The sequence below is a fragment of the Bubalus kerabau genome, chromosome 16 (assembly GCF_029407905.1).
Source record: "Bubalus kerabau isolate K-KA32 ecotype Philippines breed swamp buffalo chromosome 16, PCC_UOA_SB_1v2, whole genome shotgun sequence".
Taxonomy (NCBI): Eukaryota; Metazoa; Chordata; class Mammalia; order Artiodactyla; family Bovidae; genus Bubalus; species Bubalus kerabau.
In genome coordinates this window covers 9,539,709-9,565,735 of record NC_073639.1, presented here as the reverse complement: position 1 = coordinate 9,565,735, position 26,027 = coordinate 9,539,709, and the positions used below count along the sequence as shown (strand labels likewise).

General features: G+C 41.2%; 1 non-coding gene across 1 annotated transcript; it reads right to left on the bottom strand.

The window, feature by feature from the left end:
- Window positions 1–7,808: 7,808 nt before the first annotated feature.
- Window positions 7,809–7,880, bottom strand: TRNAY-AUA (transfer RNA tyrosine (anticodon AUA)). The gene has a single exon. It is a non-coding gene; the product is annotated as a tRNA-Tyr (tRNA).
- Between the last annotated feature and the right edge of the window lie 18,147 nt (window positions 7,881–26,027).

Genomic DNA, 26,027 nt, shown 5'->3' with positions numbered 1-26,027 from the left:
TTGCAGTAAGAATGCTAAATAATAAATCCAAATTATTCTTTGAATAAAATCCATTTGTGTGCAGGGTTAGGGGTGCTCGTCTTCCTGGATGTCTCTGAGAAGCACGCCACAGAAAGTGAGCTCACTGGGGCCACAGAACATGAAAAGACAAGACGGGGTTCTCTAACAAGCTCACAGAGATCAACCTAATTACTGATCGATTTGGAGTGGTGGCAAATTAGGAAATCTTTTCCAGCATCGCTGATAAAATTGACAGGCAAGTTTGGCGCAAATAAGTGGGTAGAAAGGGAGGCTGGGATGGGAGACACAGAGAGAGATGAATCTCAAGCAAGGAACTCTTTCCATATCTCTGGTTGGTAGATTTTTGAGGACAGCCCAGTCTCCACTTTCACAGCTTTGCAAAATCTGTCTTCCACTGAAATACTTCATTTCAGAATCCCACAAAATGATTTTGTCTCCTGCTCATTTGTGTTAGGAGTTTAGAGCCTGACATCCATCCAAGCGGTACAGGCTATGGGAACTAGGGAAATAATGTTAGAGAGCTATTTAGATTTCTGCTTTTCACTGTACAAATATAAGGGGAAGATTTTAAATATTAATGGAAGAAATAAAATATGGATAAAAAGGTATTCACACTCAGTTTTTATGGAATAATCATTGCAAACCTTTTCCAAATCTTTCTCTTAATTTTGCTTCAAATATTGTAGTAGCCTCTCTTTAGTTTTTATGGCTACATTCACTCTATAGCATTATGTTGGGCAAAGAATTTGAACACAAACAGCTCCCATTACTTTGGCTCTCAGCTCTTGCATTCTGACAGTTGGGAAGTAGGTGGCAAGTAATCTATTACAAATAATGAAGAATTGAAGTTTATCGATGGTTTATTATACAGCATGTAAACAGAGTATTTCAAGCTTATTGCCATAAAGGATATCAGTCACTCATCCAAATTCCAATTTGATTTTATTGCTGTTTCTTCTCCTTTGGATCAAAGAGTTGAATTAATTCTACTCTTAAGTTCGTGATGCACTCATCAACCCACAAAATACCCCTCTTTTATCTTATAATGGTTTTCTCTCCTACTTCCTGATCCCCACTCCAATCTCCCCCACTCCAAATACCCTCACTCCTATTTTTATATCTACTTGGTGGGGCTTCCCAGGTGGCTCAGTGGTAAAGGATCCTCCTGCCATTGCAGGAGATTCAGGAGACACGGGTTTGGTCCCTGGGTTGGGAAGATCCCCTGGAGGAGGAAATGACAACCCACTCCAGTACTCTTGCCTGAAAAATCCCATGAACAGAGGAACCTGGTGGGCTACAGTCCATGGGGTCATAAAGAGTCAGACAAGACTAAGTGACTTGGGCATGCACACATGCAAATTGTTGTTGTTGAGTTGCTCAGTCAGGTCTAACTCTGTGCGACCCCATGGACTGCAGCACGCCAGGCTTCCCTCTCCTTCACTGTCTCCTGGAGCTTGCTCAGACTCATGTCCATTGAGCCGGTGATGCCATCCAACCACCTCATCCTCTGTCACCCTCTTCTCCTCCTGCTCTCAATCTTTCCCAGCATCAGGGTCTTTTCCAATGGGTGGGCTCTTCGGAACAGATGGCCAAAGTACTGGAGCTTCAGCTTCAGCATCAGTCCTTCCAGTGAATATTTAGGGTTGACTGGTTTGATCTCTTTGCTGTCCAAGGAACTCTCAAGAATCTTTTCCAGCACCACAATTTGAAAGCTTCAATTCTTCAGCTCTCAGCCTTATTTATGGTCCAATTCTCATATCCATACATGACTACCAGAAAAACCAAAGCTTTGACTAGACAAACCTTTGTTGGCAAAGTGATGTCTCTGCTTTTTAAAATGCTGTCTAGGTTGGTCACAGCTTTTCTTCCAAGGAGCAAGCATCTTTTAATAATGGCAAACCACTTCTTGCCTTGAGAACCCCACAAACAGAATGCACAAATATACCTCCTTGAATAATACATGGTATTGCTTTTTGTGCGTGTTTACTTTAAAAAGGCAACGTGCTAAAAATCTGATTCTTTTTCTTTTTTTCTTTTATCCAATGCTATGCTTTTGCATTCCATCCTGTTCTTGTATGTGAATCTAAGTATGACAGCCAAAGGCTTACATACTACCACATCTGCCCTGTCCCTGTGGTGGGCTCATGGCCAACTCCAATTCTTTCCTGCAGGGAGTATTCTCAGAGCTGTCCCCTCACAGATTTGTGCCAGGCTGGCTCTGGGGCCTACACCAGGAGCAGACTGCTAAGGCAAAGGATATGATCCTTCCTCCAGTAGTTCAGGAGGATTCCCATTTCCCTGCATCCCTTTCAGTACTTACCAACTTTTGACAACCTGATGATTTTGAAGTGGATCACACTGTTATTGAAATTTGCATTTCTCTGATTACTAGTGAAATGGCATCTCTTTGTATGCTTCTTAGCAATTTGGATTTCTCCTCTGAACTGCCTATATCCTTTGTCTGTATTTTTCCTATGTGGGTTTCCTCTATTTTTCTTGCCAACCTGCAGGATTTTCTTGGGGCATTAATTCGTTATTGATTTTTGGACACTGCAAACATCTTTCCCCAGTGCCATCTGTCATGTAGGTTAACTGTTCTGAGTTGAAATCTTTACTTTTGATGTAGTCGTACTCATCAATTTTCCTCTTATGGTTTATGTTGTTTTGGTCTTGGTTAAGAAATTCCTTACAAATCTCAGAGCCACAAATATATTCTTCTACATGGTCTTCTATAAAACGTGCATCTTTCCCCTACATTCTTAGGTCGTTAATCCATTTGGAATCTTTTTTTGTATATGTTGTAAGATAGGAACCCCGTCCCCTCCATTACGAGTCAGTTTTCCCAACCGCATCCATTAAATGACCCATCTTCTCCCCACTGGTTTGGAAAGAAGTTCTATTGTATACAACTTTCCTGTGGAAGCATGGGTCAATGAATAAGCTCTCTATTTAAGCTCTTTGGCCAGTTTTCATGTTCCTACAGTGCTACCCCACGGTTTTATTGTGGTAGTTTTGAAATACATCTTCATCAATACGTTTTCTTCAATGGGAGAGAAGCTAGGGCAGCAGTTAATAGACCAAGAAATATATGTAATCCCACAGTCTCTCTTATTCTTGTCCTAGCCCATCACGTTCACACTGGGTCACTCATGGGAGAGTACCCTACATGTGAATGTTATCCTTAATGTATGCCAAAATGGGGGAAAAAAAGAGTAAAACATCTAAGTGATCACGTTTGCCCCACACAATTCTTTGGAATTAAAATTGCATGTCTTTCAAGATAAGAAAGTCAATATTTTTTACTCTTAATCTTGAAAGTTATTACCTTGGAAACCCATAAAACAATTCTTCTATGGAAATGAAAGATCTTCAGGGATGACTTTACTGGGTCTCCAAGATTCACAAAGAGGGTAATATGGATGAAGCCACTGAGGGACCAAGTGCTTAGTAATCTGCTCATTCCAACAAGCAACCTATAGTGGAACTGAATGCAACCCAGATCTCCTGAGACTTCCTTGTCAACGTTACAAATAGGCATCCAACATCTCCTGTGTGCTAGATATCACTGCATGGAGCAGAGAAATGAATAAACAAATATGGTCTCTGCCAAATATTAATCAATCGGTGACTTGTCTGGATCCTGGGATGAATACTCATTCATAAAAGGATGAGCCTATTATGAAGTTGGACAGTTTTTAGCCCATCCTATCTACCAGAGGCCAATTCAAATACATTTTACACAGACCAGCTGGATATCACTAAAAATTCTGACTAGCTATTGCCATGTTGGATTCACTGGCCAAATATAGACCTTGTCTCTAACTCAGATGAGACAAAATAGCATGCCAAAAATGTCCTTCCAGAACAGGAATGAGCCTAAAACTGCACTAGAGTTTCAGGATACTTGCAGCTGAAGAATTTCCAAATAAAGGAAAGCACAGAAAATTCAGGTACAGAGGGGAAAAAAAGGAAGGAAAGAAAGGAGGGAGAGAGGAATGTGGGGAGAGGAAGGAAGGAAGGGAAATAAAAGAAAATAGAAAGAAAAGGAAAAGGAAAAGCTGGGACTCAGTTGGGAATAAGACCTAGGGAAAAAGACCGGAGAAGGCAATGGCACCCCACTCCAGTACTCTTGCCTGGAAAATCCCATGGATGGAGGAGCCTGGTGGGCTGCAGTCCATGGGGTCTCGAAAAGTCGGACATGACTGAGCGATTGCACTTTCACTTTTCACTTTCATGCATTGGAGAAGGAAATGGCAACCCACTCCAGTGTTCTTGCCTGGAGAATCCCAGGGACAGCAGAGCCTGGTGGGCTGCTGACTATAGGGTCGCACAGAGTCGGGCATGACTGAATCGACTCAGCAGCAGCAGCAGCAGCAGGGAAAAAGACAGCATGTAACAGAGACACCACAAAAGAGCCTTGTCTCTTCAACATCCCTGATTTCACCAGAACCCAAATTATGTCAGCTAAATGCCAGCACTCAAACAGCATAGATAGGCTGACACATAGACAGCATTCAATAATTATTAGTATTTTTTAAAGTAATTATTGCTTAGAAATAATAGAACCAAGGAGTGAGTCAAACTATTACCTACAAGTATGAAATAAACTGAATATTGTTCATATTGTTTATTTTTTGTTTTTCCTTAAGTCCTATTCCTGAAGGAATTATCCCATTTAAAAATAATCCATGTAATGTAGATCAAAGCAAAAATAAATAAATAAATAACAAAACTAAAGCTAAGGAAAGGAAAAACAGTTTAATGTTTGGCTTTTAAAAGTTCAGCATATTCATCTTATGAATTCTAATTGTCTTCAAAATTATTCAAAATCATCTGGTGGAGCAAGAGTAACATGAAAAGATATTGAGAGTTTATTAAAAGCAGGTTAAATAATGGTGTAACATATTTAAGAGTTCAGAGCCTAGTGCCAGTCTGCTTGGTTCAAATCCCACCTCTTCCACTGAAATAGCTATGAAGTTTTGGGCAATATTTTTAACCACTCCGGGCTTCAGTTTCCCCTCAATTGCAAAATGGGAATAGAAATTAAGCCTCATAGGATTCTTGAAATTATTCAGGGAATTAATACATGGAAAATCAATCTGAACAAATAAGAAGTCAACAAACAGTCATTATTAACAGCACAACAGTATCATCCCATGTCTATCTATCTGCCGAGAAAGTGAGTGAAAGTGAAGTCACTCAGTCGTGTCTGACTCTTAGCGACTCCATGGACTGCAGCCTACCAGGCTCCTCCATCCATGGGATTTTCCAGGCAAGAGTACTGGAGTGGGGTGCCATTGCCTTCTCCAGGGGATCTTCCCAACCCAGGGATCGAACCCTGGACTCCCACATTGTAGGCAGACACTTTACCGTCTGAGTCAGCAGAAAAGTCTGTAAAAACGGACCATAAAATTATAACAGTCTTTATCTCTGGAAGGTGAGATTATGGATTTTTCTTCTTCTTTCTGCTTATCAGCATGTCTCTAATTTTTCTAACCATGAAAATATGTTGATTTCATAATAAAGAGGAACAAGTTCTTTTTAATTTTTGACAACAGATCTATGAGATGGGTAGGGGCTGGGGAGAATGGGCCATACCTATAATCAAGAGTTACCTGCAAATGAACACTCTAGCAAAGAGGCAAAGTTTTGAGTTCTAGCGCCAAATAAATAGGGAATTAGGGGGCTGATGAGGGGAGAAAAAAAAATGGTGAGTGACATTCTTCTCGGAAATTTTGTTTTGTGCTCAAGGTTAAGGTTCAATACAGCAGCAAAATGAACAAAGAAATGAAGTACCGTAAGGGGTAAGCGCGCAAGCATCAACTGGGTCTGGAGTTTTGAAAGGACTGGATAATTTCATGACCATTAATAACATCTGCAGTCCTGCTAGGCAGACTAATGGCAGAGGTAATTAGAGCCTGTGCTCCAGGACAGATGACTGCATGTCAGAGAAGAAGAGCAGGGCCAGGAGGGGCGGGGCCTTGCCTGAAAGAACTCTACCTAATCACAGCAAAGGGCTGTCCTGGACTGGCCTCTGTGGGCAGATTCTTATCTCACAAAGGAAGCAGTGGGTGTGGCTTGGATACGGATATAAAGCTGTCCTGCACTAATATCCTGCAGTGAAATACTTCACACCTCACATACCCAGGATTTAGGCTTTTACAAAAATACATTCAGCTCAAAGAATTTGTAAAATCCATCAATTATTAACCCAGCAGTTACCCAGCGGTGATTATTCAATTAGAGGGACGATTTTCCAGTCACCCAAATTAAGAAGTGATCATTTCAAAACATTATCTTCCTTCAAAGACAAAGAGAACAATGGGTTTCTTGTGAATATTTTGGTATCTCCTTGTCTCTAAACCAGCTTGCGTTGTTCAATTCTTTAATCAAGATGACTATATTACAAAATGAAAACATATGTTCTCAAAGTGAAGGTTTCCATCTAGATAAGTTTCAGAAATGAATCTTTCCATCCACAAGGTGTTTCACCATAGAGAATGCTAAAGGAGAACACTTGTAATGCCACTTAGAAGTTTGTCCCAATAATTTCACCTAAGCAAAAACTAAATTAAATGACTACATCAGGAGACTTCTTTTCTTTTTCAAAGAAAGTTAGACCTCCTAGAGTAATGGAAATGAAAACAAAAATAAACAAATGGGACCTAATTAAACTTAAATGCTTTTGCACAGCAATGAAAACCACAAACAAAATGAAAAGACAACCTACAGAACAAGGGAAAATATTTGCAAATGATGTGACTAACAAGGGATTAATCCTCAAAATATACAAAAAGCTCACCAAGCTTAATATCAAAGCAACAAACAACCCAATCAAAAATGGTGGGTGGAAGATCTAAATAGACATCTCTCCAAAGAAGACAGACAGATGGCCAAAGACACGTGAAAAGATGCTCAACATCACTAATTATTAGAGAAATGCAAATCTAAATCACAATGAGGTATTACCTTACTCCAGTCAGAATGGCTATCATCGAAAAAATCTATGAACAATAAATGTTGGAGAGGTTGTGGGAAAAAGAGAATCCTCCTACACTGTTGGTAGGAATGTAAATTGATATATTCACTATGGAAAACTGTATGGAGATTTTTTTAAATAACTAAAAATAAAGCTACTGTATGATCCTGCAATTTCACTCCTGGGCATATATCAGGAGGAAAACATAATTTGAAAAGATACATGCACCCCAATGTTTATAGCAAAACTATTTATAATTGCCAAGATATGGAAGCAACCTAAGTGTCCATGGACAGATGAATGGATAAAGAAGATGTAATAGAAATATACAGTGGAATATTACTCAGCCATAAAAATGAAATAACATGGATGGACCCAGAGATTATCATACTAAGTGAAGTAAACCACAAGATAAATACCATATGATACCACTTATTTGTGTAATCTTAAAAAATAATACAAATAAACTTATTTGCAAAACAGAAATAGACTCATAGACATAGAAAACAAACTTATGGTTGCCAAAGACGGGGGTAGTGGGACAAATTAGGAGCTTGGTTTTAAAATATATACACTATATATTGATAACAAACAAGGACCTACTGTATAACACAGGGAACTATACTCAATATCTTGTAATCTAAAATGTAACAGAATGTAAAAGAATATATGAAGTCATGAAGTGAAGCCGCTCAGTCGTGTCCGACTCTTTGCAACCCCCTGGACTGTAGCCAACCAGGCTCCTCAGTCCATGGAATTTTCTAGGCACGAATAATGGAGTGGCTTGCCGTTTCTTTCTCCAGGGGATCTTCCTACCCAGGGATCGAACCCGGGTCTCCTGCATTATAGGCAGATGCTTTACCATCTGAGCCATCAGGGAAGCCCCAAAAGAATATATACATGTATATATATACAGATACAGAAATATATATATGAATCACTTTACTGCATACCTGAAACTAACCCAATGTTGTAAATCAACTACATTTCAATAAAAATTAAAAAAAAAAGAATTTTGGATTCCTGATGCAGTGCTACACAATTTTAAAAAAAGAATCCTACCAATTTCAATTTAAACACTTTAGACTGAAAAAAAGTGTTTATCTCAAATTTCTCCTGAAATTCCTCTAAATTGACAGAAAGGGAATTGAAAATGTTAAAAATCATAAAAGCAAAAAACCAGAAAAGTTTTTGACAGCCGACCAGTGATGTCAATGAACCATTACAAGAAAGAAAGCATATGGATGGGATTTGGGACTTCCTTTTCTAGCAATATGACAGACTAGACATTCTGACAAACTCTGTTGCCAAAATACACTGAGGTAAATTACATGCAAGAAAGACAGGAGATGGAAAATATGAGGAGAGGTTAAGAAAAATGGAAGATGACGTGAGAAAAAAAGAAAAAGTAGAGCAGAGGAAATACAAATGTTATTGAACAGATTTCATAAAGAGAATTAATGAATGAATCTATGATTCAGAAAACAATCCATCTCAGAAGAAATTCACCAGTGTTAACAATCTCCTACCTTTTGTGGTTAGATGGTAAATCCATAAGTTCATTGCATTATTATGCTTTTATTATATGTTTATGTTAAATATATTCTTCAAAATGTGTTCATAATGGCATAATTTAGTAAGAAAGTATTTTGAGAGCCATGGACTGCTTAGGCCTCAGTTTCCAGTCTTTGCTAGGTTCCTGTAGAAGAACCTAGCAAAGAGAAGGAAATGGCAATCTACTCCAGTACTCTTGCCTGGAAAATCCCATGGATAGAGGAGCCTGGTAGGCTACAGTCCATGGGGTCGCAAAGAGTCGAACACGACTGAGCAACTTCACTTCCTGTAGAAGAACAAGGAAGGCTGGAGAACCAACAAGTCAGTCTACAGATATGCAAGCCCCTGGAAAGCCTCAGAGACTGGAGGTACAACATACATGTGAACACAGGGGTGGAGGATGAGAACAAATACTAGAATTTTACTGGTTAAAATCTGTGCAATGAATAATTAGACCCAGATTCCATCTCTCAACATACTCAGCCAGAAAGCTATCCTTTTTTTATCCCAGAAGATTGGAAGGTTTCCCTCTGGAGAAACAGAGTCAAAAGGATCTGGCCTTGGAGACACAAAACTTAGCTGAAAACCTCCTTGTTTAAGTGAGTTCCTTCTTCCTCCCCAATAACCTCTCGCCTTGTTTAGCTCCTACAATTCTAGCTTCCGGAGTTGGAAGAGTTGTAATCACTCCCACTCCAACTCCCAGTCCAGAGTCCTCTAATGACTGGTGTCTGAAGAAATGAAATGACCCAAAAAAGAACATCTACAACTTTAATTTCAATAGAAAGGATTGAAAACAAAGTTGAGGAACTCTTTCAAAAAGTAGAACAAAAAAGGTAGAAAGTTGCAGAGAAAAAATAAGAAAATGTGAATATCAACCAACATATGAGTAGCAGAAGTTCCAAAAGGAGAAAAAAATAGAGAAAAAAACAGAAAAGGGAGAAGTTATTAAAGAAATAACACAAAAAACTCCCCAAATTAGGGAACACAAGTGTATGGTTTGACAGGGCCCACTGAGTACCCAATAAAATGAGTAATAAAAATCCATCCTGAGTCATTATGGGTGAAATTTCAATAGAGTAAGAATAAAAAGAAGATCCTAACAGCTTTGGTGCAGGGAGCAGGAGGAAGAGGTACATATAAAAGAATCAAGAATATCATCATACTTTTCAATGGCCCCAGTGAAACTTCACTGACAGTGGAGCAATGCTTTCAAACATGCTGAAGAAACAATCTCCTAGGTAGAGTTTTCTACCCAGCCAAATTATCAATCAAATGTGAGTACAGAATGAAAGTTTATTGATGCACACAAGTTCATTTTGCATGCACTCTTTGTTAAAGTTCTAGGAGGCTGTGCTCCAGTAAAACAAGGAAGCAAACCAATACGGGAGCCAAGGGAAAGTGGAATCTAACATAGGAGAGAGATCCAAGGAACTCTTAAAGTGATGGAAAAATCAAGAGATAAAGTCCTGTTATCTAGAAATTTGGAGATGAATACCAAAAGAAAAAAAGGCCCAAACCTGAAGTGATTGCCTCAGGAGAATGGAACCTGGAATTGAGTAAGTGCAGGGCATTTTGGATCTTTCTCAACATGTTCTTAAGTACTATTTGATTTTTGAAAATCTATATATTAAATGCAATTTTTAAATATTTAAGTGAAAAAAAATCTAACTCAAATCTATTCTAGGACACCCAGATATTTAGTATTTTTTAAAATTTTTTAAAGCATCAGCTGTAATTTATTTTATACAGTTTTGCCACTTAAGCAAAGAAGCACATTAGAGAAAAATTGGAAATGCTAAAGAAATGGAAAAAAAGAAATCATATTACCCAGAACCCCGTAGTCCCATTCTAATCATTCCTGTACAGGCTTTTCTCATGTAAATTTACAGTTTCCACTGTGGCTTCAATACATCTGTCCTGCTCCCCTCTCCCCACCACATTATACCATCATCAATTTCCAGCTTGCTGCATAGACTTATGACTTTGGCTTGACAACTTTTTGATCTAAGTGTCCCACTCAATAACATGGATTACCCCCTCCCTTCCCTCCTCACACTGCTCTTTTCCCTGTTCTTTAGGCTCTCCAAGCCCGTGTTTCTCTAAGGACCTCAGCCCTGGGATGCTCTTCCTCAGGATGGCCCCTTGATTGTCCTTTGAGAAGCTTCTTATATGCAGCTCCCACAAGACCCTCCTTTAACCTTAAACTAAAATAGGCCTCATTTTTTTTTTTCACATCCTGTTTTCATCATAGCAGTTTTCACTCCCTGATCCTTTCCTTTTCTTTTAACCAATCTGTTTGTTTGGTTTGTTTATTTATTTATGGCCTGTCTCCTCAATAGATGGTAAGGTCCACAGAAGCAGGAATCCCACCTATCTTTTTTCCTGCCCCACAACCAGCACAGAGGGCAGAGAATGGCACAAAGGAAGTACTCAGCTCATATCTAGGGGGATGAATGAGTGAGTTAACAAGTGACTGACTGATGTATAACTGCTTCAGGCCCCAGAGAGAACCCTGAGGCCAAACAGGAATAATCAGTGAGTCCGGAGATCTGTTTCCAGACCTGGCCACCACCAACCAGGCCATGACTTGGAAGAAGGCACACTTAACCTCTCTGTTTCTGGTTTTCTCACCTGTGAAAGGAGAAGGTTGGAGTAGGTGACCTCCAACCTCAGAGGACTGTACCTTTGCAAGTCACTTACTAAAGATTTCTGTCCTGAGTTTTGGCAAATAATCTTTTGGTTCCAGTTCGAAGGATGGAAACCACATATCACCACTATTTGAGTTGTCTGCTGTTGCTTTATTGTTGCTTGATCTAAGTCTGTTTCTTCATTCATTCACTCAATGAATATTTACCAGGTACTTCTGAAGAAGCATCATCTTACTTTTTTTTTTTTTTTTAATTTTGACTTTTTTTTTTTTATTTTATTTTATTTATTAACTTAGGATGAAGCTTCTGATTCCCAATTATATTGCCATTAGCCTGAAGCAGTTCCCCATTTCTCGGCACCAGGGACCGGTTTCATAGAAGACCATTTTTCACACAGACCAAGGTTGGGGAGATGGTTTAGGGATGGTTCAAGCACATTACATTTATTGGCACTGATTTCTAATCTAATGCCACCACTGATCTGACAGGAGGTACTGGTCCGAGGCCTGGAGGTTGGGGACTCCTGGCCTATAGAACTGGAGTCAGAAATGCTAACCTCTCTTGCAATAGTTGTCAAACATGCCCCCAGCGGTACACTTAGGGGAGAATTGCCTCTTGAGTGCACTGGTCACTCCTAGAAGCACATTTCACCACCACTCTGCAGCATCCCCACCCCTCCATCATCTGATCAGCCCACTCTGTGCTCAAGATCAAATCTTCTGGTTCCCATATGGGCCAGAACCAGCAGGGGAGATAAATGATAGAGAGAAGGGAGACAGAAGCTCAAAGGTGAGAAGATAATCAGATATGCAGAGAAAGAGACAGGTGGGTGATAAGGTACCAAAAGATATGAATTTGGGATCTGACTTTCATCTCAATTTTCATTTTCTCTGTTAATTTCCTCACTTCCACTTCTAATCATGTGACAATACTTCTGGAACAGGGACTTGGATCAAGAATTAACGACCAGTGCCTGAAACATAAAATATTTAGGCTTTCCTGATGGCTCAGGTGGTAAGCAATCTGCCTGCAATGCAGGAGACCCAGGTTCGATCCCTGGGTCCAGAAGATCCCCTAGAGGAGGAAATGGCAACTCACTCCTATATCTTGCCTGGAGAATTCCATGGACAGAGGAGCCTGACAGGCTACGGTCCATAGGGTCACAAAGAATCAGACACAACAGAGAAACTAATACTTTAACTTTCAGAAGTAAAAATGGCAAATTTATAAGGAAAATAGTATAAAAGTTGCTAGATCAGATCAGATCAGATCAGTCGCTCAGTCATGTCCGACTCTTTTCGGCCCCATGAATCGCAGCACGCCAGGCCTCCCTGTCCATTACCAACTCCCAGAGTTCACTCAGACTCACATCCATCGTGTCCATGATGCCATCCAGCCATCTCATCCTCTGTCGTCCCCTTCTCCTCCTGCCCCCAATCCCTCCCAGCATCAGAGTCTTTTCCAATGAGTCAACTCTTCGCACGAGGTGGCCAAAGTACTGGAGTTTCAGCTTTAGCATCATTCCTTCCAAAGAAAGCCCAGGGCTGATGTCCTTCAGAATGGACTGGTTAGATCTCCTTGCAGTCCAAGGGACCCTCAAGAGTCTTCTCCAACACCACAGTTCCAAAGCCTCAATTCTTCGGTGCTCAGCCTTCTTCACAGTCCAACTCTCACATCCATACATGACCACAGGAAAAACCATAGACTTGACTAGACAAACCTTTGTTGGCAAAGTAATGTCTCTGCTTTTGAATATGCTATCTAGGTTGGTCATAATTTTCCTTCCAAGGAGTAAGTGTCTTTGCTAAGAGTATATTTATTCACTTGCTCACAGAAGAATTAAAGTTTTAAGCTCATAATTAAAATAAAGCTTGAGATTATAGCCACTGAATAATTCTTGGATCAATAACTAAAATTTATCCTGTGGACTATTTCTATTTCTCCTATTCTGTATTCAAAATTAACATCAATAATTATGTTTTGTCCAACTGTTTGAAGAAGGGCTTCAAACTTCAAATAGAACTCATAATTTTCTCCCGTAGACCTGGTATTTCTCCATGCTTCCCATCCCCATCTAAATAAGTTATAAAACCTAGAAGTTATTCTTCACACTTCAGCAAATCCTATCACTCTCAGCATACAAATCTCTTTCAAATAGGGTGATGTTTTTCTTAGTTCAAAATAGTTGTGTTTAGGATATTAAAAGAAATAAAAAGTAAAATCTATGAAAATTAAGAAGAAATCACTAAACAAAAACTATAGGCAATGCTATAATAAGAATAGGTAGATAGGGAAAAGAATCAATTAGAAATCTCAAAAATTTTAAAAGTCACTAAAAATTTTTTTAAAAATCTGTCATTGCTAAGTCATGTCTGACTGTTTGCAAACCCATGGACTGCAGCATGCCAGGCTTCTCTGTCCTTCACTATCTCCCAGAATTTGCTCAAATTAATGTCCACTGAGTCAGTGATGCCATCCAACTATTTCATCCTCCGTTGCCCCCTTCTCCTCTTGTCCTCAATCTTTCTCAGCATCTGGGTCTTTTCCAAAGAGTTCACTCTTTGCATCAGGTGGCCAAAATACTGGAGCTTTGGCTTCAGCATGAGTCCTTCCAATGAATATTCAAGGTTGATTTCCTTTAGGATTGACTGGTTTGATCTCCTTGCTGTCCAAGGGACTCTCAAGCACCACAATTCAAAAGCATCAACTCTTCATCCCTCAGCCTTCTTTACTGCCCAGCTCTCATGACTACTGTAAAAATCACAGTTTTGACTAGATGGACCTTTGTCAGCCAAGTGATGTCTCTGCTTCTTAACAGATACAATTTAACTTAGATTGGATGTAGTCACAAAGATATTTAGTTATTTAGTGAGAAGGAAGATAGTCCTGCAGAAATCACTCAGAATGCAATAGAATTAAAGAAACAAACAAAGAAATCAAACAAATAAACAAAGAAATACTGAAAGAGGAGTTGAGAGATGAGGTGGTATGGTAGCCTCTCTCCAAAGGGGGACACCATTGATGTCTTCTCCCCCTGGAGGCACATGCTACTCTCTTACCATGAGGTGGGTTTTCCCCTGCCCTGGAATGACAACTTTTTACTGCTTTAAAAACATAAAAGATCTCAAGCAAGACAGTAAAACGTTGACATTTTGCTCAAATTTGAATGGTGAGTTCTTTTGTGTTTTATTTGAACATTTCAAATGTTAACAAAATGAAATTTTTTCACCAATAATTTATGGAAATCATTTCTCTTATTTTCCCTTACAGTCACAGCGCATACGTAACTCTGCCTGTGTGTGTGTGTCAGTGACAGTCCTTGTTTGGCTTGGCCCTGTGGGAGGAGAAGTGAGATTCCCATCAATCCCTGAATGTATTCATCTGCATTTGGGTCTCTGATGCGGTCAGATGGAGCTGGGCTGTGCCTCCCACCTCACTCTCAAATTTACACAGGACTGAAGAAGAGATTCCCAAGTAACTGATCATGTTTGATGAAAGTGAAAGTGAAGTCGCTCAGTCATGTCCGACTCTTTGGGACCCCATGGACTGTAGCCTACCAGGCTCCTCTGTCCATGGAATTTTCCAGGCAACAGTACTGGAGTGGATTGCCATTTCCTTCTCCAGGGGATCTTCCCAACCCAGGGCTCGAACCCGGGTCTCCCGCATTGTAGACAGATGCTTTACCCTCTGAAACAAGTTCCCAAATGAAACCAAACTGTATTAAAAAGAAAAAGTCCTGAGAGGAAATTTACTTAAGCAGAGTGACCCATACCTGGAAGCTGAAAGGAAGTGCTTGCCAGACCAGAGGAAGCTAATGCTAAGGAAAATGGGCAGAGATCAGTAGGAGTGACAGGGAGCAATGTGGAAATGAACGTGAATCCAGCTTCTCCAGGGCTTCTCCTGACCATCAGCTGGACCTCAGCACCAGCTGCCTGCTAGGCCAGGTGAAGGCCAAGCAGGTTTGGATGTCCCCAGCCTCCATGGACCCGTGCTGATCCCCTCTCCTGGTGGATGGCCACAGGCAGGCAAAACAGGGGCTGACTGATAGACAAGTCTAATCCTTCCAGTGATTCTCAGGAATATTTTGGGAGGAAAACTCAAGAAAATTCTGAGCTTTCTGCTGATTTGACAGGTCAGGCTTGGGCTTTTGTGATTTGGGGATGTGAGAGTATTCACGTCTTATTTTGGAGATACAGATAGATGACGGCCGAGTTTTGGGCTATTGACTTAATCTCCATCATCCGTACACTTGGTGAAGGGGAAGCAGAGCTGGAAATATTGCAACACAGGGACTTCCAGTGCAGTCAGTGAGGCCTCGCCAACCCACCCTGTTTAATACTGACCCCTTCAACCTAGTGCCCCTCATCACCCTCCCCACTGTATTTTCTCAATAGAACTCCTGCCTTAATTTTTTCTTAATTGGAATCTTTGCTTTTATTTTTTAATTGAAAGGTAATTGTTATTGTTTTACAGAATTTTGTTGTTTGTGCACCTATGGTTGATTCATGTTCATGCCTTAATTTTTTAAAGTACTTACTTTTTTTTTTCTCTCTCCAACTAGAACAGCAACTCCATGAAGTCCAAAATTAACTGCTTTTCTCACTTCTTGTTCATAAGTTTAAAGCAGTACCCAGTACAAGGTATGAGCTCAGTAAACATTGGAATGAATGATTGAAACTGTGCTAGGTTTAGGAGAGTCAGATATCACGTATGTCAGAAACACATCTCACATACACATATATACAAATATATACACACATATACACATATATCGGAGAAGGCAATGACACCCCACTCCAGTACTCTTGCCTGAAGAATCCCATGGGCAGAGGAGCCTGGTAGGCTGCAGTCCATCGGGTCGGTAAGAGTCAGACACAACTGAGAGACTTCACTTTCACTTTTCACTTTCATGCATTGGAGAAGGAAATGGCAACCCACTCCAGTGTTCTTGCCTGGAGAATCCCAGGGACGGGGGAGCCTGGTGGGCTGCAGTCTATGGGGTCGCACGGAGTCAGACATGACTGAAGCGACTTAGCAGCAGCAGCAGCATACACATATATACACACTCAGGCTTCCCAGGTGGTGCTAGTGGTACAGAACCTACCTGCCAATGCAGGAAACATAAGAGACACAACTTCAATCCCCGGGTCGGGAAGATCCCCTGGAGAAGGGAATGGCAACCCACTCCAGTATTCTTGCCTGGAGAATTCCATGGACAGAGGAGTCTGGAGAGCTATAGTCCATGGGGTTGCAAAGAGCTGGACACATCTGAAGTGACTTAGCATGCACATAAACACACACACACTCACATACACAATCACATATACACACACATGTACATGCATGTATACACATACATACACACATGTGCATACATATATACGCACACACACATAAACACACTTCTTCCCCATGGCTCAGGTTCTTGGAAAGGAGGATGTTCAATCATGGGTCATGGAAAATTGACCATAAATAGTCATGTCAAGGCGGCCTAGGTGAGAGTAAAAACCTGCACAGCAGCCTCCCAAGCTGACCCATCCCAGCATCGCTGAATTTTAGGGCCTCCAGAAAGCAGGAGTGACCTGAAGCAGTGAGAACTGCACATCAACTTTTGGGTTTTAGCAACAAGCTGTAACCCTGAGAGGGCTGGAGCGAAGCAGGCCCCGCTCTCACGCGCAGTTTCCCACCTGCCGGAAGTGAGCCGAGCCCAGGTCAGGAGCAGAGGTGGCAACGGAGCAGGGGCTGGTTGACTCTACGCTTCGCTCTCTGTTGCCCTGGAAAAGTAGTCTCCCTTCATGTCCAAATCCCAAACTTCTAGCAGTCTCTCTAGCTCCTTCCACCAGGCCAAGGGAGAAAAAGAGCTTGAGGAGGAAGCAAAGAGGGCCAAAGGAGTGGGATCCAGGGGAGCACCTTCCGGGGCGTGGACGGGAAGGGGCGGGGCCCGAGCGCTGACGCCCGGGAGAGGCAAGGCCCTGTCCAGCCCTGTGAGCGGCGGCAGGGGCCGCCCAGAACAGGGGCCATGGTGGACTTCTGAAGCCTGGCTGGGCCCCGCTTCTGAAAGGAAGCACGTGGTGGGTTTTCACAGGGACCCCTGAACCGTCTTATCTCACTGTCTGACCTGCAGGAGGCCGAGCCAGGTGACTTGTTCACCGCCTCTCGCCTTCCCTGGCAGGCCTGGGTTCTCCGGAGAGGCTCCGCGGGGAGGGGTTCCCACCCTTTTGCTATTGTCTACCGTACACGGTGCCGGAGGCGATTACACCTCTGCAAACTAATAACTCCATGTATAAGCTTCTCATTCCGGTACAACAAACACAGGTTATGAGTTTCTCTTCCTATTTTAATCCTTGCTTAAAGTCTTTTCCCCGCCTGTGCAATTCGGCACTCACCCTGCTAAAGGCCTCTGCCTTGTGTTCAGGCCGAGGCACAAACGCAAGGCCCATTCCCACTTCAGGCCTGCTTTCTCGTGCTTTCTGTTTCTCCTTCCCTCTCCCTCTCCCCATTTCCATTCTCACCACCCCGCCTGCTGCCCCCAATCCACTTTATTCCTCTTAAATCACCAACCCAGCCTTTCCCACTAGCAGCCTGAGTTTCCAAGCCACAGCCCAAACCAGGCACAGTGTTTAGTCAATGTGTCTCTTTAGGCAGAACAGGCGGCAAGAAATCCTAAGTAAAATGCAAGTTTGCAGCAGTGAGCTCAACTTCTGCACAGACAGACCCACATGATGAAGTATGTGTATACCTTCCCTCCTTTAGGGGCCACATTCAAGGCTAGCAGAGGGCAGGGAGGCTAGGAGGGCTGGCCAGGCATCCAGGTATAGTTGATTTATCATGATGTATTAGTTTCAGGTATATAACAAAGTGCTTCAGATACATGTATCTGAAAACATATATATTCGTTCATATATATATATATATATATATATATTCTTTTCCAGATTCTTTTCCATTATAGGTTATAACAAGATATTGAATATAGTTCTCTGTGCTATACGCAGGTCCTTGTTGTTTATCTATATTATATGCAATAGTGTGTATCTGTGGTATATGTATGTGTGTGTGTGTGAATAAATACATACAATGGAATATTCAGTTCACTTCAGTTCAGTCGCTCAGTCGTGTCCGACTCTTTGCAACCCCATGAATCGCAGCACGCCAGCATGCCATCCAGCCATCTCATCCTCTGTCGTCCCCTTTTCCTCCTGCCCCCAATCCCTCCCAGCATGAGAGTCTTTTCCAATGAGTCAACTCTTTGTATAAGGTGGCCAAAGTACTGGAGTTTCAGCTTCAGCATCATTCCTTCCAAAGAAAGCCCAGGGCTGATCTCCTTCAGAATGGACTGGTTGGATCTCTTTGCAGTCCAAGGGACTCTCAAGAGTCTTCTCCAACACCACACTTCAAAAGCATCAATTCTTCAGCGCTCAGCTTTCTTCACAGTCCAACTCTCATGTCCATATATGACCACTGGAAAAACCATAGCCTTGACTAGACGGACCTTTGTTGGCAAAGTAATGTCTCTGCTTTTCAATATGCTTTTTAGGTTGGTCATAACTTTCCTTCCAAGGAGTAAGCGTCTTTTAATTTCATGGCTGCAATCACCATCTGCAGTGATTTTGGAGCCCAACAAAATAAAGTCTGACACTGTTTCCACTGTTTCCCCATCTATTTCCCATGAAGTGATGGGACCAGATGCCATGATCTCCATTTTCTGAATGTTGAGCTTTAAGCCAACTTTTTCACTCTCCTCTTTCACTTTCATCAAGAGGCTTTTTAGTTCCTCTTCACTTTCTGCCATATGGGTGGTGTCATCTGCATATCTGAGGTTATTGATATTTCTCCCAGCAATCTTGATTCCAGCTTGTGTTTCTTCCAGCCCAGCGTTTCTCATGATGTACTCTGCATATAAGTTAAATAAGCAGGGTGACAATATACAGCCTTGACATACTCCTTTTCCTATTTGGAACCAATCTGTTGTTCCATGTCCAGTTCTAACTGTTGCTTCCTGACATGCATATAGGTTTCTCAAGAGGCAGGTCAGGTGGTCTGGTATTCCCATCTGTTTCAGAATTTTCCACAGTTTATTGTGATCCACACAGTCAAAGGCTTTGGCATAGTTAATAAAGCAGAAATAGATGTTTTTCTGGAACTCTCTTGCTTTTTCCATGATCCAGTGGGTGTTGGCAATTTGATCTCTGGTTCCTCTGCCTTTTCTAAAACCATCTTGAACATCTGGAATTTCACAGTTCACATACTGCTGAAGTCTGGCTTGGAGAATTTTGAGCATTACTTTGCTAGCGTATGAGATGAGTGCAATTGTGCGGTAGTTTGAGCATTCTTTGGCATTGCCTTTCTTTGGGATTGGAATGAAAACTGACCTTTTCCAGTCCTGTGGCCACTGCTGAGTTTTCCAAATTTGCTGGCATATTGAGGGCAGCACTTTCACAGCATCATCTTTCAGGATTTGGAATAGCTCAACTGGAATTCCATCACCTCCACTAGCTTTGTTTGCAATGATACTTCCTAAGGCCCACTTGACTTCACATTCCAGGATGTCTGGCTCTAGGTGAGTGATCACACCATCGTGATTATCTTGGTCATGAAGATCTTTTTTGTACAGTTCTTCTGTGTATTCTTGCCACCTCTTCTTAATATCTTCTGCTTCTGTTAGGTCCATATCATTTCTGTCCTTTATCAAGCCCATCTTTGCATGAAATGTTCCCTTGGTATCTCTAATTTTCTTGAAAAGATCTCTAGTCTTTCCCTTTCTATTGTTTTCCTGTATTTCTTTGCATTGATTGCTGAGGAAGGCTTTCTTATCTCTTCTTGCTATTCTTTGGAACTCTGCATTCAGATGCTTATATCTTTCCTTTTCTCCTTTGCTTTTAGCTTCTCTTCTTTTCACAGCTATTTGTAAGGCCTCCCCAGACAGCCATTTTGCTTTTTTGCATTTCTTTTCCACGGGGATGGTCTTGATCCTTGTCTCCTGTACAATGTTAAGAACCTCAGTCTATAGTTCATCAGGCACTCTATCTATCAGATCTAGTCCCTTAAATCTATTTCTCACTTCCACTGTATATTACTCAGTCATAAAAAAGAATGAAATAATGCTATTTGCAGCAACATGGATGGAATTAGAGATTATCGTACTAAGTGAAGTAAAACAGAGAAAGACGAATATCATATGATGTCATTTGTATGTGGAATCTAAGAAAATTGTATAAATGAACTTATTTAAAAAAGAGAAACAAACTCATAGACATAGAAAATAAACTTACAGTGAAGGTAAGTGGGTAGGGATAAATTAGGAGTTTGGGATTAATAGATAAAAAGAAAATTTTAATTAAAATATAACATACATACAGGAAAGTGCACCTAAGTGTAGAGGTTGATGAATTTTTCCCAGACTGAATATACCTGTGTGACCAGCTTCCTGATGGAGACAGAACCTGACCAGCTCCCATAGAAACCTGGCTTATGCCCTGTTCCACTCTCAGGGTCTCTTCTAGTGCTTCACAAGTAATATACTTTTTACTCCACAAGTAATCTGCCAAACAAAAATCTGTTTGTTGTTCAGTCGCTAAGTCATGTCTGATTCTTTGTGACCCCATATATTACATGCCAGGCTTCCCTGTCCTTCACTACCTCTTGGAGTTTGTTCAAACTCATGTCCATTGAGTCAGTGATGGTATCTAACCATCTCATCCTCTGCTGCCCCCTTCTTCTCTTGCCCTCAATCTTTCCCAGCGTCTGGGTCTTTTCCAATGAGTCAGCTCTTTGCATCAGCTGGCCTTCAGCTTCAGCATCAGTCTTTCCAATGAATAGTCAGGATTGATTTCCTTTAGGATTGACTGGTTTGATCTCCATGCTGTCAAGATACTCTCAAGAATCTTCTCAAACACAATTCAAAAGCATCATTTCTTCAGTGCTCAGCCTTATTTATGGTCCAACTTTCACATCCGTACATGACTATTGGAAAAACCATAGCTTTGACTATATGGACATTTGTCAGCAAAGTGATGTCTCTGCTTTTAATATACTATCTAGGTTTTTCATAGCTTTTCTTCCAAGAAGTATGCATCTTTTAATTTCATGGCTACAACCACAGTCCACAGTGATTTTGGAGCCCAAGAAAAGAAAATCTGTCACTACTTCCACTTTTCCCCCTTGTTTGCCATGAAGTGATGGGATTGGATACCATGATCTTAGTTTTTTGAATGTTGAGTTTCAAGGAAGCTTTTCACTCTCCTCTTTCACCTTCATCAAGAGGCTCTTTAGTTCCTCTTCACCTTCTGTCATTAGAGTGGTATCATCTGCATATCTGAGGTTGTCAATATTTCTCCTGGCAATCTTGATTCTAGCTTGTGATTCCTATATCATCATCCTGCTTATTTAACTTATATGCAGAGTACATCATGCGAAATGCTGGGCTGGAAATATCACACATACCCATAAACACATATATAATTATACACACATATACACATACACAATACACACTTACATATACATACATACACATACACAAAAATGCGTGCACACACACACACACATACACATTGGCATGGTTCATTTCAGTCACTGAATCTAACTCCTTCTTTTAGAGAAACATGAAGCTTTATGGCCTTAAGAGTCATGCAGACTCACGCAGCACTACAAACACATTATAACTTCTACAAAAACGTGTTTGTAATTTCTGTATCAGCTTAAGGGGTGATGGTGGAATCCGCCGTATTTTCACGGACTGTGACAGCACGTGTTGAGCCTGACTCCACGCTGGGGAAAGGCTCAGAGGTGGGGAAGGGAGGGGACAGCCTGTTTCTGGAGGGGCTGGGCAGGGCTGGAGGGAGGACCAGAGTTTCTGAGATGGAAGGAGCCTTTGGAAAACAGGCAGCACAAAACCTCCAAACACAGATGAGGAAACTGGGCCCAGGGGCTGCTCACCATGCCCTTCCAGAGTGCCCAAAGCAGGGAAGACAGAGGAAGCTGGTTCTGTGCCCACGGTGCTCCCCCAGCGCAGCCTGGGCTTGGCGTGTGGGATCTAGTGCCCTGAGCAGTAATCCAACCCGGGCTCCTTGCATTGCAAGCTCAGAGTCTAAGTCCCTGGGACACCAGGGAAGTCCTCTAAAGACAGCCTTTTTAAAGAAAAGAAGAGAGAAAAGCAAAGAAAAGAAAAACTTTCTGTATGGGAAATAACAGAACTCTCAACACCCAGAATCAGCTTGCGCTGAGGTGGTCTTACTTACCCAGGTTCTACATTCTTTTTAAAGCAAATCCAAAACATATCATATTTATTGGGAAATATTTCAATATGTATCTTTAAAGGACAAGGAGTCTCTTTTTTTAAACATAACTACATTACCACCATCACATCTAGAAACTAATAATATAAGGACCAGTTTTCTATACTTCAGTGTCCAGACCTGTAAACAATACATAAAAGACTGGCAAGGAATTTCAGTAGATGAGGATAAAGGATTCACCAACAAAAAATGTTATTTCACAGACTTCCCTGGTGGTCCAGTGGTTAAGACTCTGTACTTTCACTGCAGAGGCATGGGTTCAATCCCTGGTCCAGTGACTAAGCTCCCACATACAGCTCACCATGGCAAGAAAATAAAAGCTAAATAAAATTAATATATAGAATTATAAAAAATGAAAAAATATTATTTCAGTTAGTTTACTAGTCTTGGAATAAAGCCTTTAAGGAAATCTCATGACTAAGGTTTTAAATGTGGAAAAGGAATCTGTTAAAAATTAATCTGATTTAGGGGTCACAATGGCAATTTGATAAACTGTCAATGAAAGACAGAATTTTCCTCCAAACAACATATTAGAATTTTCTCCTTAAAGAGCCCATCTAATACTACGTTTTCGAGGATCTTGTAAGAAGTGAAGAACACACCACCACTGGCTATCGCCTCTAGCTCACACTTCTGCACTGTGGAAGTTCCTGTAATCAGTCTAGAGCAGCCAACTCAAGTGTGGTGGACAGCGATGCATATTCCTTTTATTTCTCTTAGCCCCGGGTAGCTGAAAAAGCTGTGTTGAAAAAGACTTCCTATCGTGGTTGTATTACCATTCTCCCAGATGGGCACTTATTTTAGGGGGCGGGAAAAAAAAATCTTTACTTTCTTGTACCTTTTTAAAATGTAAAGTTGAAGAGCTACTCATCTTTATTTCCTATTCCCAGGAAGCCTGCTTTATAAACTTGGGGGTTTCACGTTCTTTTCTGTTAAAAAGGGTATTACTTTGCCTTGAAATAATTTTCTGAAAAATCATTTGGGATTTTTATACAGCAATGCTATACTTCTCATTTCTTAATTTCCTTCTCGAACATGTACCTGTTTTGATCTTTGATTTTTTTTAAACTCACCATGAGGCAAATGTACTCTCCAACCACCACCTTTGATGCATCTCAAATTATACCCCTTGGAATTGCTTCAGTATTATTCATTTCAAAATGGTTTCTCAACATTTCTTGAATTTCATTTATACAGGTAAAGTCTTTAAGCAAAAGGTTATTTGGGGGCCAGCGCTCACAGAATCCCAAGCTTACTCAGCCTCCTGAGATGAGTTCCTTTGGAAGCAGCCCAGGAAAGAATTCAGGTTGAAAGCTACAAAGCACAGAAAAATGGGCAGAGAATTAAATATATATCTGAACATATTTGCACTTAAGAAAATTTAGAGTAGAATGCCCGATTCTTTCCAAAGACCTATTAGACTGATATGTTTGTTTATTTCATAATTTAATCTTTCCATTGCAGATGTAATCTCCAATTAAATTCCCCCTTAAAAACAACGTTCACTTCAGAGAGCAATTAGCATTTTAAGAAAAGAAGTTTGCTCGTGATTTGGGTTCTGCATAGAACTCAAGCAACTGCAGTCGACCTCACTAAAAAGATGATTTCCAGGAGCCAAGTAGATGATTGGTGAAGTAATTATGTTATTTAAGGCCATTCTCTAGCGCTGAAAGATGAATCACATTTGCATAGGTGAAAACAAAGCCTCATATGGGAAAAAATAAAGCAAAGTTGTTTTGCAGAAACAAAAAACAAAGCTTCTGTGGCTTCTCTTTCTGAAACATTTTCCTGTTACTGCCAATCTCTGCAGGCTAGAAACCAAATCTTGGGTGAAGCACTGAGGTGACCCAGGGAAGGTCCCTGTGATCCAGGTCCCCACAGAGCCTCTGCAGCATCACTGCAATCCTGTGTGCAGGTTTATTCAGTGATAAAGGAACCAAGTCTAAGAAGACGATGCATGATGCACTCACCTCCCAGCAACATCATTCATAATATCTAAAATACAGAAGCAACCCAAATGGCCATCACCAGATGACTGGAGAAACACAGTGTGGGCTATACCCACAGGGGACTAGGACTCAGATTTTCAAAGGAAGGGGATTTTGACACATGTTACAATACGGATGAACCTTGAGAACATTATGCTACGTGAAATCAGCCAGTCACAAAAGGGCAAATACTGCATGATTCCACTTAAAATGAGGTACCTGGAGTAGTCAAATCCGTAGAGACAGAAAATAGACTGGTGTTGCCAGGGGCTGTGGAAGAGTGGAAGGTGGGGAGTTGTCACCTAATGGGTACAGAGTTTGTTTCACAGATGAAAAAGCTCCAGAGATGGATGATGGTGACGGTTCTATAGTATGAATTTACCTAAGGTCACTGAATCGGGCAGTACTTAAAGATGCTGACACTGGTAAATTGTTTTTGTAGAGGCTTTTATTTTTTTAATTAATTTGTTGGAGTATAGTTGTTTTACAGTGTTGTGTTAGTTTCTGCTGTACAGCACAGTGTATCAGCTATACGTATACGTATGTCCCCTCTTCAGTAAATGTTATATTATGTATATTTTACCACAACAAAAAATGCATGTTAACAAAAGACCCCAAAACTTGTAGGTTCTAAACAGATGGACATCCCCTCTAAGGTGTCTTTAAAAGGTAGCACACATCTTTAGGGCTCTTCAAAATATTTATACCTCCACCTATTCCCTTCAAGTTGCAATGTTGACAGACACTCCCCAGCATCATTATCATTAATTGAGAGCAGGACCAATGTCAACCGTGTGCAAGCCCTGAACTTGGGATTTAATGCACTGCCATCCTGTCTTAATAGTCTTATTCACTTTATCTTTGGATTTGTGTTTTTTAAGTGAAATTTCCTGGGTTAGTGGAGCGTGCGTTGGGGACCCTCGGCCGGCCCACTGGTCTGCCCTCCAGCTCCCCTCCCACACCTCCCAGGGACCGGTTCTCAGCACCCAATCCCCTACCTACCCGGCGACTGCTGCCCAACGCCCAGCAAGCTGGCAGCCCCACAGTGCGATGCCTTAGAGGGTGACTCTGCACAGGTAACTTACCCACGCTGGCCCAGCGGCTGTGGGTGGGGCAGTGGACAAGCCCCGTGTGCCCTGAAGTGTTCTCAGGCCCTCCCTGAGGTCTGTACTTGTCCCTCAAGCACACCCCAGCCATGAGGGACCCTGTTTTCCTCCTTCCTACCTTTCTGAATCTGGTTAGTGTTTGCCACCTCTGGCCAATTGAAAGCACCCTCCACAGATAAGCCAGGAAATACAAATTGTATAATCTCAATAAGTTTGCACACAAGTTAAATGCTCTTATATTTGGATTTAAAAGAGATACTGTACAATGTGAAGAAAAGTAAAATTCATGCTAATATTTTTCATTTTTGTTTTCTTAGAAAACTAACATATAAAAATAATATGGAAAATTGAGAGAGAAATGCAAAAAGAGAAGCCTTATCTCTGAGTTCTCTTTGCAACACTTTTTTCCAGCTTTTTGAATGCAGGGTCTGAAC